Raw genomic sequence first — 8,968 nt, 5'->3', positions numbered from 1 at the left:
CAAGGCACTGAAATTGCCTGCTGGATGGGGTAGGATGGACTTTCCTCTGCTCTTCCATCTCCCCTCACCTTTCTACAGTGCGGTGGAGGGGGGCTTTGCTGAAACAGAATCTTCCTGTGACTCAACTGATCCCAAGGAGAGAATGTTTGCTCCTCTTTAAGGTGCACAACAGAGAAGACAGAGAGACTGAAATCGTCTTTCTGTCAACAAGCAGCAAGGAGCAATCAGGACCCTGTCTCACAAGGAGCCGGGGCTCCAAGGAAGGGCCCGGGGGAAGGAGAGAGCGCGGTGGGAATCGGATGATTCTGGGATGGTTCTCTGGTCGATCTTGCATGGACTGACATGGATTCATTCCACTGGGGAGAATAAAGAATTTTTTGCATCATATTCTGGGCTCCTTGTGGCTAACAGGAAGATGATTTTCTTTCAAGTAATGGCCTGGACCTGCAGGAACTGCCAGGTTTCCCCTTTTTACCAGTCTGCAGTTCATATTTCCCACTGGACCATAAGTAGCTTGAGGAAGGGACTGAGTCTTGTTCACTGTGGCGAAGCACAATTATGGGCACATGATGGCCCCCAGTAAATATTTTGTTGAGTGAATATGTTACTCAGGGTTTATTTTGAGCACTTAGGCACTGATTTCTTGTTTTATTTAATATAACCACAAATACATTCCTGAGTTCCAAAGAAAATGTAATAGATTCTTATCATAGAAGAATGTGAACATAAATCCTGATAAACTATTTTCTTATCATTGTACAAAGGTCAAGTAAAAAATAAGATGATACATTAATAATTACTTTAAGTAATGCCATTAACAGTCCCTGAAGGCTATCATCATCACAGCATGTAGGATATTACCTTAAACTATATCATATCGTACCACTTGTTCCCTTTTTTTCCAAGAATAATCTGGGGTATTTTGTAACAAGTAACATGTAAAAAATGGGCCAGGACTTCTCAAACTTAACCAAGCATTAGAATACCTGGGATGTTTGTGTAAAATGTAAATTCCTGAGTCCCACGTTAGAGATTCTGATTAATAGGTATTCTGAGGGGTCAAGAATGAGCATTTTAAATGAACACCAACAGTCATTTCGATGCAGGCTATTCACAGCCACACTTTGAGAAAACTACAATAGAATCTCAAAACTGAAAATCAGGATCCAAGAGAAGGAAGCATATAAAAATGGTAACTGAAAGAGTCAATACATTTACTGTAATTTAGCTTAAATTTATTTTGAGGTTATTGGTGGCCAGAGAGAGAGAGAGAGAGAGAGAGAGAGAGAGAGAGAGAGAGAAAGAAAGGATAATAATTTACATGGCTCTCATTATTGCAAAAGTGGTAGTATTATAGTTCTTTAGGGGAGAAAACTTTTTTTTAACACTAGTTACTAAAAATATTTCTTACATGGGGTCTTATGAAACAGAGTTTACTTCTGGGGCTGCTTGCAGGACTATGCACAGAAAGGGATGTTTGCTGAATAGGAGGTTGTATTAGTCAGGGTTCTCCAGGGAAACAGAACCAATAGGAGATATCTGTAAATATGACATTTTATAAAAGTGTCTCATGAAACTGTGGGGATGCATGAGTCCAAATTCTGTAGAGCAGGCTGCAAGCTGAACACTCCAATGAAGGTCTTCAATGAACCCCCCAGGAGAGGCTGGCTGGCTGAAGACGAAATGAAAGCTCTCTCTTCTCCCTTAAAAGTCTTCAACTGATCCGATTCTCTCATTGCAGAAGACATTCCCTTAGTTGATTGATGTAATCAGCCACAGATGCAATCAATTGACTGATAATTTAATAAACCAGCCTTCTGGTTTATTAACCAGCCATGAAATGTCCTTGCAGTAACAGTTAGGCCAGTGCTTGGTTGACCAGACAACTGGGCACCATCACCTGGCCAAGTTGACACATGAACCTAACCATCACAGAAGTTCTTACAAGTGATTCCATGCTCAGGAAAGCAGGGGTAGGAACAATGACAAAGCCACATACCCATAAGTTCTATTCAACAAATATTTATTTGCATTTATCCCGTGCCATATATTCTGTCAGATGCTGGTGAAACAGGAAGATAGAGTTTTGCTCTTGAGAAATTGATGACCAAGTGATGCGGGGCTGGGAGAAGCCAGAGCTTGTGAGCTGGGCAGGGAACTCCACTAACAAGTAGGCAGAGTGCAGGTCTAAGAAGTGGACTAGGTTATGTGGGAGCATTGCCTGATATGTGAGCTGAAAATGCAGAGATGTGTACATTGAGGCAGAACACTGTGTTTCTCAGTACAGTGGGATGTTCAGCACATGGAATCAGGGGCTTGGCTGAAAAGGAGCCACACCAGGCCAGAGAGGTCACCCTGAGTGATGACGTCCAGTGCAATTGGCCTTCCACATGATTTAGGTTCCAGATACAGGTATAAGGAAAAATCACCTTGAATCAAAATTACCTTTGTAAAATCTCTATATTGTCCATGAAGTGAAGGATACCAATATACAACATATGCAAAAATATGCAGTATGTAGTGAATAGAACATATGCAAAGTATAATTTTATAATTGTTGTAGTTACATCATTTAAATGATTTACCTCTTCTACTCAGTGCTCAAGGACATGCGATCACCTCACGTAAGTTAAATGCATGTATGATGGTACCACTGAAATGGATAATGTCTTCAATAGGATTTTTCTTTTTTGCAATAAATGCAAAATCAGATTTCATCTGAGTGGTACTTACAGACATTTTTTATAAAATCTGAATGCTAAATATTAAAGTATAACTCAGCTGAGATCATTCTAGCACTAAGCGCTGAATTAGTGAGGTCTACAGCAGAGTGTTCATTGGGCTAACTTGAATCAAGGTAGAACTCAGAGCACCTAGAATTGCTGAATTCTAGATACTTCATCCCTGTGACATTCCTAAAACATTGCCCTTCTGCAGGGCTCGTTGTAAGGGTTGGTTGGCAGCTTAATTGTTTGCTCTCTGGTGAGGAGTGCATTTCTAATTCACATGGTCTTTTCTATTTCTAATTCACATGGCTCCTTTTGGAAATCAAAGGAGGAGATTGTAGAGATGGCATTCAAGTACAAAAGTTATGGAGCCTCTACACTTTTTTTTTTTTATCGGAGTGGAAGGATATCTCACCTTCACAAATAGGGTAGCCAAACAAATATGAATTTTTCTCAGAAAGAACTTTCAACCCACACTAGAACTTAAACAAATGATATTCTGAGCCCCCAAGTTCAGGATTTTTGCAAGGCAGAAATAGTTTTAGTCTGGAAAGTTTTTCAAAGCAGGTGCTATTTGTTGTCCACCATGGACATAGAAAACATTCAGGAATGGATTGCCTGGTGGTGAGCTGCGTGGCATCTCATATGTCCATTAGAAAAAGCTGGCCATACACTGTATTGGGTTTCTAACTCCAGCCTATCTCCAACTTGGTTTCACTTCATGAATGGGTTTTAGCTTCATGTCCTCACTCTCCCTGACACCTGAACCTTGGCAGCCTTTGTTAGGGTCCTCCCCTTTCAGTGTTGACAGCTCATAGTGACCTCACTTTGCTCGACAACAGAGATAGGCTAACTTCCCTAAACATAGTCACCAATGAATGGAATTCCAAGACAGCATTGTCCCAGAGAGCACAGAGTTACAGAATGTAAGCCTCAAATAGACCTCACAGAGTTACAGGATGTAAGCCTCAAAGAGACCTCAAACCATCATAGAACAAGTCGGTGACTGTCCTGTATTCTTCATACAAATTCTCCACGTGCAACATTATCTTATTTTGACAATAAAGAGTAGCTGTTAATTATGATTTAGCTCATGTAAGAAGTTCATTTTATTATTTCATTTGAGGAGAGTATTGCCTCAATTTGCTTTCACACTTGCATATTTTACAAGTTTGGGATATGCACACAGGTTGGCTGCCTTTGAAGTCATCTTGCCAGACCAACCTACTGGTTGAGATTGCTATGGCACCTGCCTGGAAGCAGACCTGCACTCTTGACTGACAAGGCTCCTGAGCTAGTCTTAGGTAAAGTCTCTCTTAGCCTATAATCTAATACATACATGAGACTAGTTCAACCCAACAAGACTAGGTCTTGTCAGAAGTTGTGTGGGGTAGGTCTAAAGCTATCAGCATTTTTTCCAAGAGGTCATCATTTGTCTCAGAGACTCTGTAAATAGGATGTGGCTCCAGTCTTCCAACAAAATAATGAGCATACAACTTCTCTGGATTGATCTCTGAAAAGCCTGGAGATAAGTTGAATTAGGTCCTCTCTAGAGCAGGCAGAGCTCCTGGAGCTACTTAGAAGCGGCACAGGTTCCTCAGAGTTGTATATTGTCTGTAGATCCACCTGCATTGCACCTGAGAGGGAGATGAGGCCGTGATTATATACTTAAATGGCCTTTATTTGCCAGATCGGCCACTCGGTCCTTTACATGTTAGTTCATTGAAACTGCTGACACATGTAAGATTCCATCCCTCTTAGAGATCAGGAAACTAAGGCTCAAGAACGTGCCTACGTCATACTCCTCAGGCGGCAGAGTCAGAGTTCTGGGTTTGTCTGACTCCACAGTGTCATGCCAGCCTCTCATCTTGGGAATATTAGAAGAAGTAAGAATTTATAATCATCTGATAATTCTAATAAGAAATTAACAGATGAAAAAATATGTGTCTGTGGGTGTATATCCATAAATGCTTATTGCTTGCTCTACAAATGTTTTCTGTGAGGTTTTACTCACATGAAGCATTAGGCATTTGAAGGAGTTTAGGTCCTGAATCCTGCCATGCATTCCTCTTTCCCTCCAGAGCTTTCACAATAGAAAGCCTAGAGGTAAGAATCACCAGTCAAATGGGATCAGAGGATACTTTATTCATGACTGAGCAGGGTTTCCAAGGAAACTGAGTTGCAGAATGAGACTTAGAACTGAAGCCTATTGGGGTCATTTTCTCCCTCCTGAAATCTCAGTTTTGGGGGCCCACTTACACAGCAGCCCCAGAGAACCTCAATCTGGCCTTATCCACCAATCACCAGGAGAAGAAGGAGGGGGGAGGAGTGCTTTACAGGTGAGGATGGGAAGTGACAGGGAGGTCACAGGCTGCCTGATGGCCCACAGGCCCAGGAGTGCAGCAGGCAGGGCCATCTGTGACCTGAGGCTCACAATCCTATCTTCTAGTAAAGCATGGCCCAGGGAAAGCAGGCACTCGCCTATCATCTTAGTCACCCCTCTCCCCCACAGGAAGGCGAGCAGGTATCCTCACTCAGTACCACCCTCTCATGGCAAGAACAGCAAATCCTGTCCTCTTTGCAAATATGAACAGGGATGATAAATGTTCCTCTCATATCAACTATGCTGAGATCATGACTGAAAACCAGAAATAAACAAGAGGCTTTGAGCCAACATGAGGTCACAGTGACAGTCTCATTATGCAAGCAAACTTTTTGCGCTCACAGAATTTCAGGGCCTTGTGATTTGTCTATACACAACCAGGTGGCATCATGTTTGCCTGGCATGATTTTTTTTTCTTAGTATCTGTTTGGCATAAATCTCCATTTAGCTGGCTCTTGATTTTTCTTATTGTTTACAGTATGATATAGTGTTTTCTGGGAAAGCATTGCCCTTATTTTGAGCAGAATGACTCCAAATACATAGTTTTACTACTTAGTTTACACTAATTTGCACTGTCTTCAAGGAGATGTCAACATAGAAAACACTGATGCTACAACTACTACCAAATTATGGTAGCTAAAGGGATTTTTTTTTTGCATTTCATAATTTTCTATAATAATTACAAACTCCCATTGTTCATATTACTGGTTTGATGCTTGAGCTTACTTTTCCAATAATACAAAGCATTGCTGTTGTTCATTAATTATAGTAGCTAATATTGACTGGCACTTACCATGTGCCAGGCACTGTTCTATATACTTTACTCATTTAATCCTCCCACCACCCTTTAAGGTACTTGCTGTTATTAGCCCCACTTTACAGATGAGGAACCTGAGGCAAGCAAAAACTTTGGAAACAATTATGCTTTTACAGCAAGAGATGGGGATATATTCTATAATACACACACATATATGCACATAGAAAAAATATTTTTCCTCACTGGTCAATATTATATTTTGGTTTTCTTAAGCTTGAGTGAACAGAGGAAGAACAAAAAAATGGGCCCTTAAGTTCTGAGATGAGTTCTTTTGGAATCTCAGAAGTCTGAATTTGAACAGAATTATTGAGTTGACTGACTTTTTACATATATCCTATCTCATTCTTCAGAGATTGGTTTGATTTCAACTTGACCCTGGGCATATGAACCTGAATAGTGTCCACTCTGAGTCAGATTTCTCATGTGAACAGCACTGAGTGATCTGTTCACACCTCAAATAAAAGTCAGTTGGAAGAACTTGGATTGCCTGACTTCTATCATATTTTTCCTTTCTTCCATTCTCTTATGCATGTTGTCCCCTCTATGAATACCTCCCTCCTGTAGTTGTGTCCTCCTACTCCAATTTGGCCTGATTCCTGTCCAGGCCAGCTGCACTGCAAATACTCCTGAACTTCTCTACACTGTGCCCTTTGTTCTGATCTACTCTTTTTCAGATCTTGTATCTTTTTCTTTCTTGGTTTACTCCGTTGTTTGCTTAAGCACATCTTCACCATTACTTCTTTAGAAAAATACTTGAATGGTAGACTTTCTGAGTGCTTGCAGTTTTAAAAATATTTTTGTCTGACTTTCTACTTCCTACTTAATTGAGCCCTGACCCTACTTTTTCTTTCCCTTCCCTTCCCTTCCCTTGTTGAACAAAGCTTTTAGGTGAAACTGAGCAAGGTAGATGTCCACAAGTGAGGAGGAGCTGTAGTGACCCAGAATTAGCTGTCCTGGCCTGAGTGGTACTGGAGGGAGTTGGCCCAACCCAAGGTGGGATGATGTAAATGAGGGGCAGACTGGAGTAGGGTATCCGAGATCTAAAAGGGTGAGGAAAGATGCTGTGTAGGAGAACAGCCAAGAATGGGAGGTGAGAGGCTGAGCAGGGTAAAGAAGTTGTCCACAGTGGAGAAGTGGCTAGGTAGAATTGTGTGAGACCAAGCAGGGTGAAAAGCATGTCAGAATGGGGAGGCTCACACTGGGAGACGTCCTGGTATGGGACGTCAGGGCACAAGCAAGGTGAGTCTGCAAAGGAAGATGGCACATGGCACAGGGTATTGGAGACATTCAGGGTGAAGAAGTTGCCCTCATGGGGGTGTGGCTTGGCCTGGGGTTTTGGAGCCTGAGCCAGCTATGGAGGGTATCCCTGTGGGGGGCCCAGGGAAGGTGAACAGAATGACAGAGCACATGTTGGGTGAGGGGGTTTTCTTTAATGAGGAAGGGCTAGCATAGGAGATGGGAGTTTGGTCATATACAGGAGGATTGATCAAATAAGTAACTATATTAAGAAAAATGGGAATCAGGTGAAGGAAATTATAACTATGGAAAGGGAGAAAATAGATTAAGTCTTGTGGTGCTGAATTGTGATTGGAAATATCTGGAAGTCATGGATTTCAATATGTATAGATATAGCTAGAAATAAACATGGATATAAGTGTGTGTGTGTTGTGTGTGTGTGTGTATGTGTGTGCGTTCCCTAGTCCATCCACTCAGAAGCCCCAAGAGCAGAGATACTCCAAAAGCAGTGAACACAGTAGTTCTTGGATATTGGTTTCTGAAAGCCATTCCCCTCTAAAAGGAGCCAGCACCCCTTGGAGTAATAAAAGATTCCAAGCGTGGGCAGGGAAAGTCCAAGAGGAGCCTGGAACATCTTAGAGTGCTGGAAAGTAAGCAAGTGCTCAAAGAATTTGGGGACATAGCAAAAGTACACAGAAGGCAGCTTGAAGGGGCTCCCATTGAACAAATATGGGACAAATTAAGCATCAAAATAAATAGTGCTAGTAATACCATGTAATTCTTTGAAGGAAATTGAAAATCATGAGTACATACTGATATGTATAAAAACAGGAATAAATTGAAAGTTTGATGAGAAACACGATATTTACTTAATCTCAAAATACTTATCAATTACTGAGAGAAAACATAACTATACAGTGGAGAAGCCTGGAAGAGTCTATCTTAAGTGGTCAAAGTGTTTAAAACCAAATCCAGATCATGTTTCACCTCTTAGGTTTGCCATGAGAGAAACAACAACATCATTTGTGAGATCTTTCTGCCCAGAGTGCATAACCTGAATCTAGTAACAAGGAAATATTGTTAAACCATAATTATACAACATATCTGGCTTACAATCTTCAAAATAATTCAAGAATGAGAAACGATTTGTGACTTGAAGGAGATACAAGATACATTACCTCTAAATGCAATGCATGATTCTGAACCGGGCAGTTTTTTTTTTTTTCTATAAAGGATATTATTGGGATAATCAACAAAACTGGATTCTGGTTAGGTGTGAATGTTAATTTCCTGATTTTGATGGGTGTATTATAGTTATGTAGGAGAATGTTTACATTTATTGCAAATACACACTTAGCAGGTGATAGGGGATCATGTTGGCAACTTACACTCAGATGGTTCAGAAAAATGAAAGTTGTTCAATTCTACTTGCAATTTTTCTGTAAATTTGAGATTATTTCAAAATTAAAAGAATTAAAAAAATTATAAAGAAAGTGAAAAGACTAATTGCAGATTGGGAAAATATTAGCAATGCCGATGTCAGAAAAAGGATTAATATCTTTAATACACAAAGAGCTCTTGTTAAACTGATAAAAACCAACAATCTCAAAGAAAATCCAAATGACAAATAGACAAATGAAAAGAGGTTAACTCAGTAGTAGTCAGGGAAATGCAATTTAAAATACTAATTGAATATCACAAAGCACCTACCAAAATGATAGAAATTTTAAAAATTTGCATCTAGCAAGGGGAATTTGGTCATGTTTAATGGGTATTTTCATACTTTGATGGTAGAAATCTAAATTG

The sequence above is a fragment of the Choloepus didactylus genome, chromosome 3, assembly GCF_015220235.1.
Source record: "Choloepus didactylus isolate mChoDid1 chromosome 3, mChoDid1.pri, whole genome shotgun sequence".
In the NCBI taxonomy this organism is placed as follows: domain Eukaryota; kingdom Metazoa; phylum Chordata; class Mammalia; order Pilosa; family Megalonychidae; genus Choloepus; species Choloepus didactylus.
The sequence above is the reverse complement of the archived record's forward strand: the minus strand, read 5'-3'. Positions refer to the sequence as shown.